The sequence below is a fragment of the Bos mutus genome, chromosome 17 (genome assembly GCF_027580195.1).
Source record: "Bos mutus isolate GX-2022 chromosome 17, NWIPB_WYAK_1.1, whole genome shotgun sequence".
Taxonomy (NCBI): Eukaryota; Metazoa; Chordata; class Mammalia; order Artiodactyla; family Bovidae; genus Bos; species Bos mutus.
This window is the reverse complement of record NC_091633.1, coordinates 51,967,152-51,991,535: the sequence shown is the minus strand read 5'-3', so window position 1 is coordinate 51,991,535 and position 24,384 is coordinate 51,967,152.

The window sequence follows — 24,384 nt, the reverse complement described above, 5'->3', positions numbered from 1 at the left end:
ACTATTTCCCATTCATTAAAATGTGAAACATTAAATCCTGACAATAGCAAATGTTTCAGAAGTGCTGCAACAGGGGAGGCATATGCTCATGATTAAAGTGTAGTCTGGCACAATTACATTTGAAAACACAATAATAGAGGATAACACCAAAGATGACCAGATTCTAAGGTACAATTTTGCTTGTTGGTATCCAGCCCAGATAAATTTTTGCATATATATACAAGATAACAAGTAAAATAAAGATAATTACACTGTTGTTTTTAGTGATGAAACCTAGAAACAATTCAATACCAATATCTGTAACATGAGAATAGAAAAAGTGTGACTGTATTAGTTATGTAATGCTGCCATAAAAAAATTGCTACTGACTGGATGTTTTAAACAACAAATATTTATTTCTTACAATTCTAGAGTCTGAGAGTCCAAGATCAAGGAGTCAGTAGGTACTTTGGTTTCTCCTGAGGCCTCTCCATGACTTTACAGTTGGCTATGTTTTTCTTGTGTCCTCATATGTCCTTTTCACTGTGTTTGTGTATCTTTGATGTCTGTCTCTCCTCTTATAAGGATATTGCCCCTATTGGATTAGTATCCCACTTTTATGACCTCATGTGTGTGTATGTATGCTCAGTTGAAGCCGGCTCATAATGACCCCATGGCCTGTAGCCCACCAGGCTCCTCTGTCCATGGAATTTTCCAGGCAAAAATATTGAATTGGGTTGCCATTTCCTACTCCAGGAGATCTTCCAGACCCATGGAAGTAACCCAAGTCTCCTACATTACAGGCAGATTCTTTATCACTAGATAAAAGAATTCTTTATCACTAGATAAAGTTATCACAGATAACTAATTACTTCTTGAAAGTCTTGTCTCCAAATACAGTCACATTAGGGGTTAGGGTTTGAATTTGCAGGGACACAATTTAGTCCATAATGTTTACATATTCATATAATGGATCACTGTAGAGCAGCAACAGTAAATGACCTATCAATAAGGACAAACTTAAGCAAATGTTAAACACAAAACACAAGTATCACAAAGGTTTTAGATATGGGAAATAATATATAATATTTATTGCTTAGGAATAAAATAATGTGTAGTAAGTTTTAAATAACTGCACAAGAATAAAACATGCAAGATAGTCCTTTCTTCTGTAGGAGAAGGAGGGAAGATTCAATAGCATCTGTGTATACTAGATGCTTTAGCTCAGTTGTGGTTAGATGGTGCATATATGTATATTTATTATTCTATTTTGGGGGGGATTAAAGTTTACACGCAAAATGTATTTTGTGCAACAATGTTGTGTCAAACATTCTTGTAGAATCTTGGGATATGTTACTGAACACATTGAGATTCCCTGCTCTCATAGAACTTGCATTCTATTGCAGTAGACAAACAATAAGCATAATATATATATATATATTATTTTAAAAAATAGAGCATATATTTAAAAAATTTTTATGTTTTCACTATTTGTTTTCATCTACAGGAATTGTTTTCTTTTTACTTTATACAGTTTGCTAGTTTTCTATTTGATCAGAACATTTTCCCCCCAACTTGGGTGTCAGAGCTTAGATCCACTGTTATGTTATAATGTTATGTATTTTACATTTAGCCCTAACTTGATTTTAGATCTGTAACTTTAATGCTAACATTCTTAAAATATGCCTTAATTATGTCTATAAAATAATCTCTGAACTATAAATAAACAAATGGATAAAGAAAGAGCAAATCAGGTAATCTTCACGTTGTCAACAGATTGAATATGATAAGTACATTGTTATTTATTTAGAGCAGAATACATATTTTCTGATTTCAGTAACATTAAAGATATTGATTAAATACCAAGAGCCCAATTTAAAAAGTTAACAAAAACAGAATATGAATAGACAATTCAAAAAAATCCAGTAAAAATTAATAAAAATATTATTCATTGTCCAACATATACATATTAAAATAATAATTTAATTTATAAGCCATGAACAATATGAAAAGGCAAAAGATATGACACTGAAAGATGAACACCCCAGGTTGGCAGGTGCCCAAAATACTACTGGAGAAGAGTGGAGAAGTAATTCCAGAAAGAACAAAGAGAAAGAGCCAAAGCGAAAACACCACCTAGTTGTGGATGTGACTGGTGATAGATGTAAAGTCTGATGCTGTAAAGAACAATATTACATAGGACCCTGGGATGTTAGGTCCATGAATCAAGCTAAATTGGAAGTGGTGGTCAAACAAGAGATTGCAAGGGCAAACATCAACATTTTAGGAAACAGTGAACTAAAACTTTAGGACTGTAATGGGCACATTTAATTCAGATGATTATTATATCCATTACTGTTGGCAAGAATGCCTTAGAAGAAATAGAATACCCCTCATAGTCAACAAGAGTCCAAAATGCAGTACTTGGGTGCAATCTCAACAATGACAGAATGATCTCTGTTCATTTCCAAGGCAAACCATTCAGTATAACAACAATTCAAGTCTTTGCCCCAACCACTAATGCTGGAGAAGCTGAAGTTGAATGGTTCTATGAAGACCTAAAGATCTTCTAAAACTAATGCCAGAAAAAGATGTCCTTTTCATGATAGGGGATGGGAATGCAAAAGCAGGAAGTCAAGAGATACCTGGAGTAACAGGCAAGTTTGGCCTTGGAGTACAAAATGAAGCAGGGCAAAGGCTAACAGAGTTTTGCCAAGAGAACGCACTGGTCATAGCAAACACGCTCTTCCAACAATACAAGAGACAACTCTATACATGGACATCACCAGATGGTAAATATCAAAATCAGATTGATTATATTCTTTGCAGCCGAAGATGGAGAAACTCTATACAGTCAGCAAAAATAAGACCAGGAGCTGACTGTGGCTCAGATCATAAACTCTTTATTGCAAACTTCAGACTTACACTGAAGAAAGTAGGGAAAACCACTCTACCATTCAGGTATGACCTAAATCAAATCCCTTACAATTATACAGTGGTAGTGACAAATAGATTCAAAGGATTAGATCTGGTAGACAGAGTGCCTGAAGAACTCTGGACAGAGGTTCATGACATTGTGCAGGAGGCAGTGATCAAGACCATCCCCAAGAAAAAGAAATGCAAAATGGCAAAATGGCTGTCTGAGGAGGCCTTACAAATAGTTGAGAAAAGAAGAGAGGCTAAAAGCAAAGGAGAACATGAAAGATATACCCATCTGAATGCAGAGTTCCAAAGAATAGCAAGGAGAGATAAGAAAGCCTTCCTCAGTGAACAATACAAGGAGACAGAGGTAAAGAATAGAAAGGGAAAGGGAAAGACTAGAGATCTCTTCAAGAAAATAAGAGATACCAAGGGAACATTTCATGCAAAGATGGGCTCAATAAAGGACAGAAATGGTATGGACCTAACAGAAGCAGAAGATATTAAGAAGAGGTGGCAAGAATACACAGAAGAACTGTACAAAAAAGATCCTCATGACCCAGATAACCATGATGGTGTGATCACTCACCTAGAGCCAGACATCCTGGAATATGAAGTCAAGTGGACCTTAGGAAGCATCACTACGAACAAAGCTAGTGGAGGTGATAGAATTCCAGTTGAGCTATTTCAAATCCTAAAAGATGATGCTGTTAAAGTGCTGCAGTCAATATGTCAGCAAATTTGGAAAACTCAGCAATGGCCTGACTGGAAGAGGTCAGTTTTCATTCCAATCCCAAAGAAAGGCAATGCCAAAGAATGTTCAAACAGCCACACAATTGTACTCATCTCACACACTAGCAAAGTAATGCTCAAAATTCTCCAAGCCAGGCGTCAACAGTACATGAACCAAGAACTTCCAGATGTTCAAGCTGGATTTAGAAAAAGAAGAGAAACCAGAGATTAAATTACCAACATCTATTGGATCATAGAAAAAGCAAGAGAGTTCCAGAAAAATATCTACTTCTGCTTTATTGACTACACCAAAGACTTTTACTGTGTGGAATACAACAAACTATGGAAAATTTTTAAAGAGATGGGAATACCAGACCACTTTACCTGTCTCCTGAAAAATCTGTATGCAGGTCAAGAAGCAACAATTAGAACCAGACATGGAACAAGGGACTGGTTCCAAATTGGGTAAGGAGTACGTCAAGGCTGTATATTGTCACCAAGCATATTTAACTTAAGTGCAGAGTACATCATGTGAAGTGCTTGGCTGGATGAAGCACCACCTGGAATCAAGATTGCCAGGAGAAATATCAAAAACCTCAGATACGCAGATGACACCACCCTTAAGGCAGAAAGTGAAGAGGAACTCAAGAGCCTCTTGATAAAAGTGAAAGAGGAGAGTGAAAAAGCTGCCTTAAAACTCAACATTTAAAAAATGAATATCATGGCTTCCTGTCTCATAACTTCATGGCAAATAGATGGGGAAACAATGGAAACAGTGGCTGACTATTTTTTTTTTTGGTCTCCAATATCACTGCATATGGTGACTACAGCCATGAAATCAAAAGACACCTGCTCCTTGGAAGAAAAGCTATGACCAACCTAGACAGTATTTTAAAAAGCAGAGACATTACCTTGCTGACAAATATCTGTCTAGTGAAAGCTATGGTTTTTTCAGTAGTCACATATGGATGTGAGAGTTGTACTGTAAAGAAAGCTGAGCACCAAAGAACTGATGCTTTTAAACTATGGTGTTGAAGAAAACGCTTGGAGTCCCTTGGACTGCAAGGAGATCAGGAAATCAGTCCTAGATACTAACTGGAAGGTGATGCTGAAGCTGAAACTCCAATACTTTGGCTACCTGATGCATAGAGCTGACTCATTTGAAAAGATCCTGATGCTGGGAAAGATTGAAGGCAGGAGGAGAAGGGGATGACAGAAGATGAGATGGTTGGGTGGTATCACTGACTCAATAGACATGAGTTTGAGTGAACTCCGGGAGTTGGTGATGGACAGGGAGGCCTGGAGTGCTGCAGTCCATGGGGTGGCAAAGAGTCAGACACTATTGATTACCTGAACTGAACTGACTGGTAAGCAAATATTTATGTCTGTATCTATATCTATATAGGTATATATATCTATACACCCCCCCCACACACACACACACATACTAAATCATGGAGAAGTAAATTGTTTTTAACATTAATATATATTATATCCATCATAGCCCAGTTGCTTAAGAATCTGCCTGCAATGCATGAGAGCCTGGTTGGATATCTGGGTCAGGAAAATCTGCTGGAGAAGGGATATGCTACTCACTCCAGTATTCTTGTGCTTCTCTTGTGGCTTAGCTGGTAAAGAATCCACCAGCAGTGTGGGAGACCTGGGTTCAGTCCCTGGGTTGGGAAGATCCCCTGGAGAAGGGAAAGGCTAACTACTTCAGTGTTCTGGCCTGGAGAATCCCCTGGACTATATATTCAATGGGGGTCACAAAGAATTGGACTTGATTGAGCGGCTTTCACTTCACTTCTCATCCATATAATATCAATATTTTACTTTTGAAAAATATTGAAGCACATAACAAAGACATATAGTTGTAGGAAGAGGAACCCCTTCTAGAGCCCAGGAGTGGACTCTTGTCTAACACAGGTAAAGGAATCGTCTGAGGAGAGAGACGTGCTAAGAAAGCAAGAGACTTTATTGGAAAGGGTGCCTGTTCAGAAAGCAGCAGGAAGAGGAAGCCAGGAGAACTGCTCTGCCATGTGGCTTGCAGTCTAGGGTTTTATGGTGATTGGATTAGTTTCCAGGTTGTCTTTGGCCAGTCATTTTGACTGAGAGTCCTTCCTAGTGGCCCACTTGGCATTGCTCAGCCAAGATGGATGCCAGCAATAAGGATTCTGGGAAGTAGTCAGACATGTGGTGTTTCCTTTTGACCTTTCTCAAACTCTTTTACCTGGTGATGGCTTATTAGTTCTGTTTTCCTTACGAGGACCTCCTGTCATAAAATAACTCACATGAATGATTACTATGCATAGTTCCTGGCCAGGGTGGGCAGTCAGTCAGTGTGCTTTCCATAATGCAGTGGAATATTTAATGAAAAACGGAGGATACAAAATTCTCTTCTATAACAAATTATTTTTTCCCAATTATATAATATAAAAATGTTTGCAGAAATATAATGGTTGACATTTAATGAGTGCCTACTTTGTTTCAGACACTGAATTGGGGATTTTGTCAATATTACTTCATTAAATCCTCATAAGAATTCTATAACGTAGATACCAAAATTATCTGCATTTGACAGGTGAGATAAGTTTTACAAAGATTAAGTTCATAAGGCTAGTTATTGTGGAATCCAGGATATATACAAAGTAGTGAGATTCCAGGACCATAATTACTATGCTAACTCAGAATTTAACTGGGGTTACTCTTTATGATAAAAATATGATTAGCTAGAGATTAAAATTATAACCTGCTTCTAATAGTAAGGCCAGTGCTGTCTCTAATATTATGTGAATTTATTGGGGCTTATATTATTATTGGCTTTCGATTCATTGAAGTGATATTCATTATAGCAACAGAAACTGTGGATATGAGAAATCTTGGATATGAGAATCCTCGGATATGAGAAACCTTTACTAAGAGTCTTAGGTCATCCTGACACTAGAAACTTGTTGCTTGCCACCTTTGGTTCCACATGGAACTTCCTAATCTTGTTTTTCTTCCCTCTCTCTTTCCACTCCCTCTTTGTCTTTTCTTGTTCTAGCTTCCCCCATTAACTGTTCATTTCTTATGTAGAACAGTTTTAAGTATCATTTTTTTATTTCCTTCCAAGCCATGTTGTCTTGATGACCTTTCAAGACATTTTGTTCATGAGAAATTTTCATAAACAGTAGATACTGTTAATGATTATTTATCTGATACCCTTTAAATATGAAAATCTAAAAAGAAAAAATATGTAGCAGATAGTTACAAGATGAAATACATATGACCAATATGCATTTGAGAAATTTTTCAAGCTCACTAGGAATTAAAGAGATGCTATTATAAATACTCACAAGATCATATTCACCTCAGAAATTGGAAAAACTTTAGAATACATTACTGGGTGCTAAAAAACGTGTTTTGGCAGTATTCACAAATATAAACTTTACATTGCTACTTCTGGCAGGTTTTTTGGTACTATAGGAAAAGGAATCATTGTTTTAAATTCATACATTTTGAGCCTATAATTAAATGAATGTCTTATAAAGGGAAGAATCCTATACTTTATATGTAAAAGTAATTCCTAATATCTCCTGTCTCCTGTTTAAAATATTACTTATATCCAGATAGTAGAGTTAATATTCATAATGGTCATTATAAAATGCTAGTTATTTATAAATGTTTGTATATAGATTTATATATGAATATGTGCTAAATTTTAATTCTAATTTCTAATTCACAGTAATTTCCTCCTTCAAATTTATTTATTCACATCTTATTCCTTTTGTTCATCTGTATACCCATATATGATCATCCTTTCTGATATTATCTCTGAAACCAATTATCTTCATGGATTTGCTTACTAGTTCCCTTCAGTTTCATCTTCAACACTAGAATGTTAGTACTTTATGGGATTCTACTTCTTTCTCCCAGTTGTCTCACTTGGGGCATTTTGTCCTATACTCCAGCTTCTCTTGATCATATAGATCTCTTCATGTCTGATTCTCTATGCCCTATCCATCTCTAATCCTGTGTTTTATTGGCATTTTAAAATTAGATCTTTAGCTAGATCTGTAGCATGTATTTCCAGTAGTTATGTATGGATGTGAGAGTTGGACTGTGAAGAAAGCTGAGCACTGAAGCATTGATGCTTTTGAACTGTGGTGTTGGAGAAGACTCTTGAGAGTCCCTTGGACTGCAAGGAGATCCAACCAGTCCATTCTAAAGGAGATCAGTCCTGGGTGTTCTTTGGAAGGAATGTTGCTGAAGCTGAAACTCCAGTACTTTGGCCACCTCATGCGAAGAATTGACTCATTGGAAAAGACTGATGCTGGGAGGGATTGGGGGCAGGAGGAGAAGGGGATGACAGAGGATGAGATGGCTGGATGGCATCACTGTCTCGATGGACATGAGTTTGAGTGAACTCCAGGAGTTGGTGATGGACAGGGAGGCCTGGCGTGCTGCAATTCATGGGGTCGCAAAGAGTCAGACACGACTGAGCAACTAAAGTGAACTGAACTGATAGCATGTATGTCTAATGTGGGCCTATTTCAGTGGCGTTTTAAAGGCAAATAACCAACCTTCCCTTAATAGTTAAACATTCTGATAATCAGTATGGGATGTGTTAGCAGGGGAATTAGTGTCTTCAATCAGTAAGCCAGAAAGAAAACCACCAACAGTATACTAACGCACATATATGGAATTTAGAAAGATGGTAACAATAACCCTGTATACGAGACAGTAAAAGAGACACTGATGTATAGAACAGTCTTTTGGACTCTGTGGGAGAGGGAGAGGGTGGGATGATTTGGGAGAATGGCATTGAAATATGTATAATATCATATATGAAACGAGTCGCCAGTCCAGGTTCGATGCACGATACTGGATGCTTGGGGCTGGTGCACTGGGACGACCCAGAGGGATGGTATGGGGAGGGAGGAGGGAGGAGGGTTCAGGATGGGGAACACATGTATACCTGTGGCAGATTCATTTTGATATATGGCAAAACAAATACAATATTGTAAAGTTAAATAAAATAAAATTTTTTTTAAAAAGGGTAAAGAATGTGTGAGGTTTAAGTTGGAACAAAAACTGGTCTTCATTCAAATAATATTCAAAATTCAAACTCTTAAGATCAAACAGCAAAAGTACTCACAGATAGGAGAAAGAAGGAAAACCTAATTTTAAGTCATGTTCACTGGTGCTTCAGAATTAAGAAACAGAACTGTTTCACTAGAAATAGGGTGAGAAAATTCCTCCTTGAATATTTTAATCATTATTTGTATTTATCTATAGCTTCTGAATCTCAAGTTTCACGTGTCCATGGATTTAGAAGAAGCTACATCTGCAGAAATAATACAACTCTCTCTGTACTGATCTTCCACCTGATTGACTCTAGGGATTCCATCCTTAACCAGGAACTTCTGGCTTTAACTTTCTAGAAATCTCCTCAGTTGCTCCAAAGGAAAGGAAGCTGTTGTTTGCCAGTTTTGATTACTGTGGAAGAGTAAAGTCCTTCACAAGGGCTTGAAAGGACAATGAGCCCAAGACACTGTGGATCTCACTGAGTACTAACTGCCCCAAGCTGTCATGTGGTGGTACTGGAAGCCATTGGTCCTCCCCACTGGCAACCTTCTTGTGTGTGTTCAGTCGCTCAGTTGTGTCTGACTCTTTGCAGCCCCATGGACTATGGCCCTCCAGATTCCTATGCCCATGGAAATTTCTAAGCAATAGTATTTAAGTGAGGCACCATTTCCTACTCCAGGTGTTCTTCCTGACCCAAGGATTGAACCCACATGTCCTGCATCTCCTGCATTGGCAGGCAAATTATTGTCTTACCAAGTCAGAAAACCATGAACATTCTAGGTGTTTCAGCTAATGTAATCATTGCTAGTTTTAATAAGACAGGGTGAAAGCTGTATAGGTATGTGTCACACGCAGTCAGGAAGCATTCCTCAGAGTTGCCTAAGAACCAAAAAATTACAGCTGTAAATGATGCATTCCTTTGAATTCATAGAATCACTGACACAAAAAGAAAGATACAGATATTTACACCAACGCTCTTCTAGCACCACTACCAAAATATGTGACCTAGTAACTGGATGACAATTAGTTATGGTACTGGATATATTATTGGTTCTTTTTAAACCCTCTAATCTTGGAAGAATTTCAGTCATCCTAACAGAGTATGTTTATTTGTAGTATGTTTAACTGTGTCAGTTCAAGTTCACCTCAAAAATGCTTATATGGTATAGTTCCAGTGTGGGTTGAGTCCAAGTCCACTCTATCTCCAAAAGACACTTCAGCTAATAATATAAATTAGCAGATATAAATCAATATGTAAGAACAAGGGAAGGAGAAATTTCATATTACTAACATCTTTTAAGCATCAAGTTCAGATGTAGATAATGGAGTTTGAGTAACTAATTTCAAATATGACCAGAAATAGGCCTTGGGCTTACCTGACATGTCTTGTAATTTACAGATTGTTTATAATTTGGGTGCCTGTAAATCCATAAGTCTTTATGTTTAGTATCAAAAGTAGAGAAAACTCCTTGGCTATTCAACTTCCATCACCAACTGATAGTGACTATTTTGAATTGCATTCAGAGATACTAGAGGACTGATTTTGTCCCTTCTTCTGAGGCATTCTACTGAAGTTGCATTAGGAATTTTAGAAAGGGGACTAGTCAGTACCATACAATTTGTCCTATACCAGTGCTGGGAAATGGAAGAATTTATATATAAATCAAAAAGATGTATGTGGAATCTAAAATAAAAGAGAGACACAAATTAATTTACTTATAAAACAGAGACTCAGAAATATAGAAGAGAAATCAAAGGGGAAAGATAGAGGAACGATAAATTACAAGGTTGGGATTAACATATACACACTACTATATATAAAGCAGATAAACAACAAGGAGGTACTGTAGTACAGTGACCTCTAATCAATATTCTATGATAAAATATACAGGTAAAGAATATGGAATATATGGAAAGGAATATATATATATATTCACAGAATATAGACTCCAAAAAGATGTATGTATGTCTATGTGTGTGTAAATATATATATTTACACACACACACACATTAAATAGGCTTCCCCAGTGCTCAATGGTAAAGAACCACCTGTGATACAGTAGCCACAGGAGGTGCAGGTTTGATCCCTGGGTCAGGAAATCTTGGCAACCCACTTCAGTATTCTTGCCTGGAGAATCCCATGGACAGATGAGCCTGGGGGGCTACAGTCCATAGGGTCACAAAAGAGTTAGAAATGATGGAAATGACTTGGCATCCATATATATATATATATATATATATATATATATGAATCATTGTGCTGTATACTTAAAAGTAACATGACACTGTGACTCAACTCTCAGTTTATTTCAGTCGCTCAGTCGTGTCCGACACTATGTGACTCCACTGACCGGCTTCCCTGTCCATCACCAACTCCTGAAACCTGCTGAAACTCATGTCCATTGAGTCGGTGATGCCATTCAACCATCTCATCCTCTGTCATCCCTTTCTCCTGCCTTCAATCTTTTCCAGCATCAGGATCTTTTTCAAGGAATCAGTTCTTTGCATCAGGTGGCCAGAATATTGGAGTTTCAGCTTCAGCATCAGTCCTTCCAATGAATATTTAGGATTGATTTCCTTTAGGATTGACTGGTTGGATCTCCTTGCCATCCAAGGGATTCTCAAGAGTCTTCTCCAGCACCACAGTTCAAAAGCATCAATTCTTTGGCACTCAGCTTACTTTATGGTCCAACTAGCACATCCATACGTGACTATTGGAAAAACCATAGCTTTGGCTAGACAGATCTTTGTTAGCAAGGTAATGTTTCTGCTTTTTAATGGTCTGTCCATAGCTATTCTTCAAGGAGCAGGTATCTTTTAATGTCATGGCTGCAGTCACCATCTGCAGTGATTTTGGAGCCCGAGTAAATAAAGTTTCTCACTGTTTTCATTGTTTCCCCATGTTAGCCATGGAGCGATGGGACTGGATGCCATGATCTTCGTTTTTTGAATTTTGAGTTTTGAGCCAACTTTTTCACTCTCCTTTTTCACTTTCATCAAGAGGCTCTTGAGTTCCTCTTTGCTTTCTGCATATCTGAGGTTATTTTTATTTCTCCCAGCAATCTTGATTCCACCTTCTGCTTCATCCAGCCTGACATTTTGTGTGATGTACTCTGCATATAAGTTACTTAAACAGGGTGACAGTATAGAGCCATGACTCTTTACTCAATTGAGTACTCCTTACTCAATCTGGAACCAGTCCATTGTTCAATGTCCTGTTCTAAATGTTGCTTCTTGACCTGCATACAGATTTCTCAGAAGGCAGGTAAGGTGGTCTGGTATTCCCATCTCTTTAAAAATTTTCCACAGTTTATTGTGATCCACAGTCAAAGGCTTTAGCATAGTCAATGAAGCAGAAGTAGATATTTTTCTGGAACTCTGTTGCTTTTACTATGATCCAGCAGATGTTGGCAATTTGATCCCTGGTTCCTCTGCCTTTTGTGAATTCAGCTCGAACATCTGGAAGTTCTTGGTTCACGTACTGTTGAAACCTAGCTTGGAGAATTTTGAGCATTACTTTGCTAGCGTGTGAGATGAGTGCAATTGTGTGGTAGTTTGAATGTTCTTTGACATTGCTTTTCCTTTGAATTGGAATGAAAACTGACCTCTTCCAGTCCTGTGACCACTTTGGATTGACCATACTTCAAATAAAAAATAAATAAGAAGGACATGAAAGAAAGGTTATATTTAAACTTTTATGATACAATTCTGAATACTTTGAGAATCTATTTTCTCATATACTTGAAAAAATATTTATAAAATGTTAGTTTCTAAGGGATGATTTTTCCTCAACAAGTATTTGTATACCAGTATACTAAAGGCAATGAGAAGTTTGTATATAGCTTATGGTTTATTTTTAAGATTCCAGGTATTCAGTTTATCTGCATATAAATATGACACCCACACAAGCATGCAAGTTTATTCACCAGTTTAAGTGAAGCCCCTCTAGCTACATTCCTTGTACTTTCTTCAGAGATCAGTTCTGCACGAACCACATTATTTATTCAGGATGACATTAAGGTATTCACTTTTCACAAGAATAAACACATTGATGATGTTAATGCCTGCAGTTCATTTTCTATGGAACACTTATACTTAACTACAGCAGAGATGTGCATGACATTTTCTTTGCATTTTTCATTTCAACATTTGATTATAGCTTTGTATTTGTGCTAAATCATTTCTGTAAGATTTTTCAGATTTAATTTAAACTTTTAAATATTATATATACTTCTAGATTTCCAAGTAAGTAACCTCAGTATGATTTTATCATTGCTGCTCTTTGGTGGAAGCCCATAGTAAAATTTTAAAGAAACATAAGGACGCCAAGTTCTATTTTTCTAAAGGACTCCAAAGGAAAAATAAAAATGGAAAAAAACACTGAACAATATGAGGAAAGTCACAATACTCATATATAACTCTGGGTAAAACAAAGCTCCTAAAGAAGCAGATGTGTCATTTTACCATGAACTGTGAGGATTTTTATGGTCCACTGGAGCACGCACTATAACGTGTCAATGAAGAAGGTTAGATAAGTCTGTAAGCTAAGATTCTATCTTCTTAAGGGATAGTAAACAGCTCCAGGATGTACCCACAAAGGCTTTTTTGTTCTTGCTAGACAAACAATAGAAGTGGATGCAACACTGGCTGAGACAGCATCTGTTTTTTTCCATATATATAAACTTTGCCCTTGGGCTTCTGGTTCTAGAAGCTTGCTAATGGCTGTTTACAGTTAACATCTTATACATGATTAACTCTTGAGATACTCTTGACCCTGAAGTAATTGCTGCTGCTGCTACTGCTGCTACTGCTACTGCTGCTAAGTCGCTTCAATCGTGTCCGACTCTGTGCGACCCCATAGACGGCAGCCCACCAGGCTCCCTGGTCCCTGGGATTCTTCAGGCAAGAACACTGAAGTGGGTTGCCATTTCCTTCTCCAATGCATGAAAGTGAAAAGTGAAAGGGAAGTCGCTCAGTCGTGTCCGACTTAGCGACCCCATGGATTGCAGCCTGCCAGGCTCCTCTGTCCATGGGATTTTCCAGACAAGAGTACTGGAGTGGGGTGACATTGCCTTCTCCATGACGTAATTGATGATCCTTCAATTCTGCCCATTTCATTTTCTGAAAGAAAATAAGCCATTTCAAGATTCCACAGAATGGACTCCAAAAAGATGTATAAAAATCCTTTTAGGACCAGTGGACTACTTCCAAGTGAAAAATCATAAATATATTTTATTTATTTATTATTATTATTTTACTTTACAATATTGTATAAGTATATTTTAAAACTAGGGGAAAAAATAATGAAGTAGGTATTCCTCAGAGATCTGGGAAAAAGTCAATAAAAGCCATAGATATCAAATATATCCCACATAATTTAAAGACAAAGTGATAACACATTGGGCAGTGTTGAAATAAAAAGCTTAAACATTATCTCCAAAGGATAGTCATAATAGCAATAATTTAACAAAAATATTTGATCTTTCAAATCCTATTAAACAATGTAATCATACTTAACTGACTAAGCAAACAAATAAAACCCAATTCTATACATAACAAATGTTCCCAATATTTATGGGATAAATATTATACATCATGTACAGTTAATTTCACTCAATTTTAGAAAACATGCAAAGAAGAAAAGTAATTATTTTATACTCTAATTTTAAAAAGAATAAGTTGTACTTCTTCAGGAGCATGTAACAGTAATCAATCTCAAAATTAGAAGGAATTATTTAAATTAGATTAAATTTAATGGATATAATAGCTTAAAAATATTTTACAATATGGATTTGATTACCTGATAGGTAAACTTGCAGTTGGAGGAAAATTCAGTACTTAATACAATACAATGAAAAATCATTGAAAAATTCAATACAATGAAAAATCAGTTTTTCTCCTACTCTGATCACCTAAGCTCTCCCATTCCAGAAACAACCATGATAGCATTTTTGTACAAACATTGTTTTTGACGTTTTTGACATGACATGTTTTACATATTATAATGTAAAAAGATTTCCATGAAGTTCACGTGCATACATGCTAAGTCATTTCAGTCCTACTCTTTGCAACTCTATGGACTGTAGTCCGCCAGGCTTCTCTGTCTATGAAGTTCTCCAGGCAAGAATAGTGGAATGGGTTGCCATGCAGGGGATCTTCCTGACCCAAAGATGGAACTTGCCTCTCAGGTCTCCTGCATTGGCAGGCAGCTTCTTGACCACTAGCACCACCCGGAAGCCAAAGTTCACATAGTTCTGTCTTACTCTTTGTGAAGTTTACAAGGTACTCCATTGTTTGGGTATATCACATTTTTTTTTTTTAGAGTTTTATAGTTTCCAATATTCTGGCATTACGATTGATGACAATAGTAACTTGAATTTGTATGTGTTTTCTTAGATGAATATATCTATAGATAAATGATGCATTTCACAAATCTTTTCTATTGATTGTAAGGTAAGCCACTGATTTTTCACTCATGAAGAGAAAAGCACCACCATAAAAATAATATATGCTATCAATTATAAAATGCACCTGGATTTTAGCAATGTTAAAATATGTCTTAGAATGAATGAAATATGGTAAGTTTGTGTTTCTTAGAATCAATGAAATGTGGTGCTGCTGCTGCTGCTAAGTCACTTCAGTCATAAATTGCCACCTATTGCAGTCTAAATGACTTACATTTCTTTGTCAATGCAAGGTGAAGCGTGTTTCCTCTTTCCAAAACAGTGCATATTAAATTTTGACTCTTGGGTATTCTAATACATTAAAAAAAGTATCTTTATTTTTTTCAAATACATGGAGTCTTTAAAGTAACTGTGATATTAATTTCTCATTTTGATATTAACTTGCCATTTAAATGCTCTCTTCTCTGCAATCACCCTCTGTGATTTTTCAGACTTTAAACTTTATTGAGGCTTTCAATGGTAAGTCAAATATCTCTCTTGGTATATGTCACATTGTGCTTAAAATATGAATTATTTTCAAGTATATTTTGATATTAATTTCTAACATAATTCCACAATGATAAGAGAACAGACTCTATATGATTTTAATACTTTATATGAAATTTTGCACCTTATTTTATGTCCTGGACATATTCCAGTGTCTCCTGGTTTATAGCCTATGGGAACTTGAATAGAATTTGTACTTTACTGTTGTGTGGAAATTGTATAAATCTTAATTATATTGAATTGCTTTATAAAAAATGTAAAAACAACAACCACAAACCAAAAAAAAAAAAAAATAGTATCTTTTAACATGTGGAAATGGCATTGGTATTCCTATCCTAAAGATTGCTCTAGATTTTTTAAAACAATTTTTTCTTGAAACAGTAAATAAATCTGCTGAAATCCTGACAATTAATGAAAGTTTAGACAGTTTTTCAAATATTCACTGGCAGGAATTTAAAATCCTGTGTGATATGGGGCCTTTCCCTTAATTATTTTAATCCTAATTTTCTTATTCTGTAAACTGAATATAATAATCTTATTATCATTGTCCTGAGGATTAAGTAAGATAATACATGTAAGGTATTACTGGAACATAATGGTTTTTCCTTATATATTGGCTATTACTATTTTTATTATCATTAATACTACCTACCACTACTATGGTATTGTGTTTATGCATGGAATAATCTTAATTTACTTATCACAACAGTTTTTCATTCAAAATAGTTTTTCAGTAATGAGTGCATATGTAATGCCTAAGGAAAATCACTCAGGCTTTTAGGATGCCTTTTCAACAATAATAAATATTGTGTTTGATATCCAAAGTGGTGTCAGGAGTAGTTTTAATAAATTAATACTTATCACACTGTAGTATCATGACTAAGACATACTAATTCTGTTAAATAATCCTTATTACATAATTTTGGCCCATCCTCATTTTAGTATCTAGCTCTTCCTCTACTTGTACCTTTAGCTAGTGCCTTCAATTCCTAAGCCTAATTCTCTAGTTTGTGTATATTGCCATGCTTCTCGCTGTCTTCACCCTCTGTTGTTCAGTCGCCCAGTCGTGTCCTACTCTTAGTGAACCCGTGGACTGAAGCAGGCCAGTCTTCCTTGTCCTTCACTGTCTCCGGGGTTTGCTCAAACTCATGTCCATTGAGTCGGTGATGCCATCCAACCATCTCAACCTCTGTTGTCCCCTTCTCCTCCTACCTTCAGTCTTTCCCAGCATCAGGGTCTTTTCTAATGAGTTGGCTCTTCACATCAGGTGTCCAAAGTATTGGAGTTTCAGCTTTAGCATCAGTCCTTCCAATGAATATTCAGGATTGATTTCCTTTAGGATTGACTGGTTAGTTCTCTTTGCCGTCCAAGGGACTCTTAAGAGTCTTCTCAAACACCACAGTTCAAAAGTATCAATTCTTTGTCGTCAGTTGTTATTCAGCATTTCTCCATTTCCTTTCCTCTTTACTCTTTATTTCATCTTAAAAAATGTTGAGTATTTATGTTTATTCTGAAATTATCCATAAATATACATTTATTTTTTACAGTTCTTATTTTATACGAATATAGCTAGTAAAATTTCAGATTTAATTAACATATTAAAATTGCCTAGTAAAATTAGATTAGCAGTTATTCATTTAATCAAATTGTGTTATATTAAAATAATTCTCCCTAAAGAAAAGCATATGATATTTTACAATTAATTTTATAAAAAGTCTCCTTATGATCTGACTTTTAAATAAAATTAAGCATCTCCCAGAAAGATATCTCTGGGAGATAGTGGAGGACAGGGAAGCCCGGCATGCTGCAACCCATGGGGTCACAAAGAGTTGGACATGACTTAGCGACCAAACAACAAAATAATAATGTTTTACTTTTCCAGTTTGCCTATTTTCTAGGTTTCTCATTTATAAAAATATCTTATTGTCCATAAACAAGCACCTCACTGCTCATTCAGTTCTTTTGTGTATTTTTCCTTTCTGTATGAAAGATTCTCCTTCTCCATTTCTCTTATCAAAATGCTATCTTTCAAGATCCTTCTACAATATCCTCCTTTTCCTTTTTTGAGCAGTTAGTGTGTTTTCTTTCACATTAAAGCAACAAGACAAGTTTTTGAGTTCATCAAATCTTTTAAAATCCCACTGATAATACCATTTTTCGTATCCTCATTGTTTAGTTCCTGAATTATAGTAGGAGACTTCTATCTGCTTTTCTGCCACTATTCTCTCTCTTTAATTAATTCTCCATATTTCTGTAAGAATTACATCCTCCAAAATTTTCTTAAGTAATTTCTCTTCTGAAAAAATCTCTCTTGGTTTGTTCATAACCACCAAATAAACCTAAGCGTGTAATACGGATGCTTTTCAAGCGTTGCTGTCACCTGGCCCTCTGCCCACTTCCACTGCTCCATCTCCCCATTCCCTTGTCATTGTATGTCCTCCTTTAGTGTGTGTGTGTATATACATATATAAAACACAAAATAGGTAAACTTTTATTAATATAAACTTGCTTTTTCATCTGACTGTACAAAATAAATATTGAACCAATATTGAAATTACAATAACAATAAATTATTATTCTCCTGGCAGACTCGATAGGATTAGTCAGTGAATTATACAGTGATGATAAGGAGAATAAAAAGTCAGATGTGACTCTGTTTGATCCTGAATGATTGGAAAGACAGTGTTGCTGGTAGAAAAATTTAAGGAATATATAAGGAGGCAGGTTTAGGGAAAGCTGATATATTCAGTTTGGAAATAGGCTGAAGTGCGTATGAGGACACTCTAGTGGAGAAAACAAAGAATAGTTGAAAGTGTGATTAAAGATTTGAGGAAGGATTAAGCTTGTATATGGGTACTGAAAAGTTTACATTAGGGTGAATGTCATATCACAGAACTATATTAATCACTGAATATTATATGTATTTAAATATTTATACAAAGAAAAAATGTTTTAGTATGACATATGTATACCAACCAGAAATTTCATAAAAAGATAATGATTCATTTGTTACCTATCTACATACTTAAACCAACCTCCTGTGTTAAAATTATCACAAATACATCTATTTGAAAACAAAGGACTAAAATATTATATTTAAATACAGAGAAAGAATAATACATAATGTAATAGATTCTTTCTGATATTGAAATACCATCTGAATAGTGGTATGCAGTATTGTGCCTCTTGGTTGTCTTGGCAACTGCATCTCAAATTTGGAACATCAAGTTTTCATTTTCTATGAGTTTTCATAACAAGAATGTATAACAGATTATATAATGGCTTCTTTATTTTTTTTAGTTTGATGTAGCAGATGTAAATACATCCCTTGTAATATGAAATATAGATCAATTAAAGTAATAATTATTCTTAATGGTGATAATTTAGAAATGAACTAGTAGGCTATTTATTATTCATAACTACACCAATTTTGAGCAACAAGAGTTTGAACAAACCTCTTCTATGTTCTGCTAAATGTTAACTATCTGGGCAATAATTGCTTGAAGTTTTTTGAATATAAAGTAATTATGACTTTAGCTTTATTTTAGTTACAGTCATGTCATATATTAAATGAAAATTAAATATCCCCTTGTTTTCTAGCTTTTTTAATTTTTACACTCAGATGCCTAATTTTCTGAATAACTATCCACTACTGTTTATGGTCATCTGTATAAAATAATAGTATTTCCATGTACTGAAATAATGAAAGTGACCTATTTCAGTATTTTGTTTATTAGGCCAAAAATATGATAATTTTTGAACCCCAATAAGTTCTTATTTTTTACTTTTAGCAAGTCAAGTATATTTTGGCATATAAACCAGGGTGTAGACCTTTTTAATGATGAATATAGGTCTAAAGAGTTAAGGTCTGAGGAAAAGGATTTAAAGATTGTAGTAATCAATCAAAGAATCTGTTTGCTATATGGGTAGAAACATACCTTCTTACATGGAGCATCCATACTTTACTTAATGTACCTATGTAAATGTTGGCTCTGGTGAACCTTAGTATACTCTTTTACTTGAAATTTTAATGATTCCTTGTGATTATTTGCCTTGTTACAGATATAGGAAAAGAAAACCACAGTATAGGAATTTGGTATATTTTAAAAACCAGCAGTGAATAAAACAATATTTTATTACTAATGATTACTTTATGTATAAACACTACAATAATTTATAATACGTAAGCAGTTATAAAAATTTACACATCAAAACTGGCCTTCTCTAAAATAAATTTCTATGACTATTTCAAGCAATGCTGGGCAAAATGTAGCAGCATTGATTTCTTCCTCAGTAAGGAAATAGGTAATGCACACAGAGAGTGACAGTGTGCAGCCTTATGTTGATGGAGATAGCCCGCTCTTCTATTTGTGACTGTGCACAGCTGGGGAATGAACCATTTGGGCTGAAATGATTGGTTTTGTTGCCCTTCTGATTTTGCTGAACTCACTATTTAAAAAAATCTAAATCAATAAGCTATTCAGGCAATTGTGCAGATATGACTTTTATTCTTAAGTCGATTTGACATGTGGTGGATTTTAGCATGAACCTAATCAGAGGAGAAGCCCATTTCTAAGCAGAGAGCTTCAGGCTAAGATTTCTTGTGCAAGTAAGTCCAGAAATCCATGTATTAAAATGTGACTCTGCTTTAACAAGGGGAGAAACCATGTTGTTGAAAAGTACCCTCAAAAGTCATGGCATTCAAAATAAACTTTGTTTAAATCATCCAGGTAAAGGACATTCTATTTTTAAACTCTGGGCCTAAAAAGTTTGTACTTTCATTTCTTTTAAAAATATTTTTGCTTAAAGTCACTGTGCTTTAATGATGCCTTAAAATATTCAGGTTTTTCTCATGTATTGGCAAGAGCAAGAGGTGTGGGTCAGACTTTTCTAATGTGATATCACATTTTTGTAGTTGTGTGATCCTAGACCATAAATATTACACTAATCTATCTAACAAAATCATAATAATTATTATAACTCGAGATGCAGTTGGTTGTAAAGACAATAAAATGCAATAGAAGGTCTCCTGCCACCTAGTATGAAAGAGGCATCCAATAATTATCAATTCCCTCCCTTCTTCTCACTCTCTATTCTCATAGCAAATGGTCATTTCCCTTGAACTTTGCCTGTCATTAATATATAGCTTCTTCTGGACAACAGAAAACAACTCAGGCTTAAGGATGTGTTGAATAGAGAAGTAAAATTTTTGAGCAAGCATTTCAAGTAGGTTATAAATATCACAAAGAAATGTGTGATGATAGTTTTGGAACATCTGCACAAACAAAATAACTGTCAGTAAACAGAAGAGTAGGAAATGTGACTTTTTTCTGCAGATATTTGGATTGAGCATCTACCCTTTGATTTATGTAATTTTATCATTATGCTGCAACTGCTTTCATTCTGAATTATTCATTCAGCATAAGCTAGCAATAAAGGCAATGCCTCTTCAGCTAAACATTCTCTGACTTTAAAAAGGCTGTTTAAATGAACTACAGAGTTTTTTTCCCCTCCATTTTATGGTCTGAATAGATGTTGGTCTTGGACAAACCACATTTTGGGGAAATTTATCACAACTTTAAGAAAAGTTATACATACACTAATGGAATAGAACTGTCTTTGAGCCATGTCCTTGAATGGTCACTAATTTCTCTTCTTAGTCCCGGCTTCTCTGCAAAGAGTGCCACTGAAAGGCCTGTAATGGAAATAACAGCACAAATATTGGCTTCTGCTGCTTAAGATACTCCAGATGGTTACAAGTTTCTGAAATTGCATGTGCTCATATGATTAGCTTTCTGAGTCTGTGCTTTCAAATGTGAAATCAAGGAATAATGGATCATTAGTGCAATATTTTGAGTCTTTATCAGTAGAGCCTATACTAGTATAGGTAGCATATTAAAACAATTGTTTTTTTCATATTTAGTTACATATTTTAAGTTCAAGTATTTACAGATTTTGTAAAACGTATTTTTTACACAAGACAGCCACTGGCTGTACCACATTGAAATTATTTAGTATTACCTTCTTGTGTTACTAGTTTAGATTTACTCTTTAAACTAAAACTCCTTTTCTATAAAAAGATTATTTAAACTAATTTGAGATTTTCGGTTAGTATTCTATGTTTTGCTCTTTCAACTATATTTTAAAGATGATCCTGCACATTTTTATTATTAGGTTGGTACAAAAGTAATTACAGTTTTGCATTGTTGAACTTTGCTGTTTGGTATTGGAATACTTTCTTAAATAAATGGTTATGCTATACGTCATTTTAATGCACATTTCTTGCTTTATGTTTTTTTGCTAATGACTTATTACTTGCTGTTTATTTTATATTTACTTTAGATTAGGGAAATGATGTTAGATAAAAGGCAAATTCAAGCAATTTTCTTATTTGAGTTCAAAATAGGTTGTAAAGCAGTGGAGATAAGGCGCAACAACCATGCACTTGGCCCAGGAACTGCCAACAAAGGTACAGTGCAGTGGTGGTTCAGGAGGTTTTGCAAAGGTGATGAGCACCTTGAAGATGGGGAGTATGGTGACTGGCTATGGGAAGCTGACAACACCCAGTTGAGAGGATCATCAAAGCCGATCAGCTTTGATGATCCTCTTGTAACTACATGAGAAGTTGCCAAAGAACTCAACATTGGCCATTCTATGGTCATTTGGTATTTGAAGCAAATTAGAAAGGTGAGATAGCTCGGTAAGTGGCTGCCTCATGATCTGACTGCATATCAAAAAAATCATCATTTCGAAGTGTCTTCACTTATAATCAACAGCAAAGAACCATTTCTAGATTGGATTGTGACATGCAATGAAAAGTGGAATTTATATGATGGCTGATGACTACCAGCTCAGTGGCTCGACCATGAAGAAGTTCCAAAGCATTTTCCAAAGCCAAACTAGCATCAGAAAAAGGTCAGGGTCACTGATGATGTAATGCCCATCTAATACACTATAGCTCTCTGAATCCCAGCAAAACCATTACATCTGAGTAGTATGCTCAGCAAATCGATGAGATGCACCCAAAACTGCAACACCTGCAGCTGACATTGGTCAACAGAATAGGCCAAATTCTTCTCCATGACAATGCCCATCTGCTCATTGCTCAACCAACACTTCAAAAGTTGAATGAATTGGTCTATGAAGTTTTGCCTCATCAGCCAAATCCACCTAGCCTCTAGCCCAACTAATTACCACTTCAAGCATCTTGACAACTTTTTGCATGCAAAATGTTTCCACAACCAGCAGAAGGCAAAAAATGCTTTCCAAGTGATTTCCAAATCCTGAAGCATGGATTTTTATGCTACAGGAATAAAGAAGCTTATTTCTGGATGGCAAAAGTGTGTTGATTGTAATGGTTCCTATTTTAATTATTCATGACCTATTTGAGAATGGCAACCCACTCCAGTGTTCTTGCCTGGAGTATCCCATGGACGGAGGAGTCTGGTAGGCTACAGTCCATGGGGTTGCAAAGAGGCAGACACGACTGAGTGACTTCACTTTCTTTCGTTCTTTCTATACTGATTTAAAGTTCATGGTCCACTGCACAACAAAGGAAACTATAAGCAAGGTGAAAAGAAAGCCTTAAGAATGGGAGAAAATAATTGCAAATGAAGCAACTGAAAAACAACTAATCTCAAAAATATATAAGCAACTCTTGCAGCTCAATTCCAGAAAAATAAATGACCCAATCAAAAAAATGGGCCAAAGAACTAAATAGACATTTCTCCAAAGAAGACATACAGATGGCTAACAAACACATGAAAAGATGCTCAACATCACTCATTATCAGAGAAATGCAAATCAAAACCACGATGAGGTACCATTCCACGCCAGTCAAAATGGCTGCAATCCAAAAGTCTACAAGCAGTAAATGCTGGAGAGGGTGTGGAGAAAAGGGAACCCTCTTACACTGTTGGTGGGAATGCAAACTAGTACAGCCACTATGTAAAACAGTGTGGAGATTTATTAAAAAACTGGAATTAGAACTGCCTTATGATCCAGCAATCCCACTGCTGGGCATATACACTGAGGAAACCAGAATTGAAAGAGACACGTGTACCCCAGTGTTTATTGCAGCACTATTTATAATAGCCAGGACATGGATGCAACCTAGATGTCCATCAGCAGATGAATGGATAAAAAAGCAGTGGTACATATACACAATGAAGTATTACTCAACCATTAAAAAGAAAACATTTGAATCAGTTCTAATAAGGTGGATGAAATTGGAGCCTATTATACAGAGTGAAGTAAGCCAGAAAGAAAAACACCAATACAGTATACGAACGCATATATATGGAATTTAGAAAGATGGTAACAATAACCCTGTATCAGATCAGATCAGATCAGTTGCTCAGTCGTGTCCGACTCTGCAACCCCATGAACTGCAGCACGCGAGGCCTCCCTGTCCATCACCAACTCCTGGAGTTCACTCAGACTCACGTCCATTGAGACAGTGATGCCATCCAGCCATCTCATCCTCTGTGGTCCCCTTCTCCTCTTGCCCCCAATCCCTCCCAGCATCAGAGTCTTTTCCAATGAGTCAACTCTTCGCATGGGGTGGCCAAAGTACTAGAGTTTCAGCTTTAGCATCATTCCTTTCAAAGAAATCCCAGGGCTGATCTCCTTCAGAATGGACTGGTTGGATCTCCTTGCAGTCCAAGGGACTCGCAAGAGTCTTCTCCAACACCACAGTTCAAAAGCATCAATTCTTCGGCACTCAGCCTTCTTCACA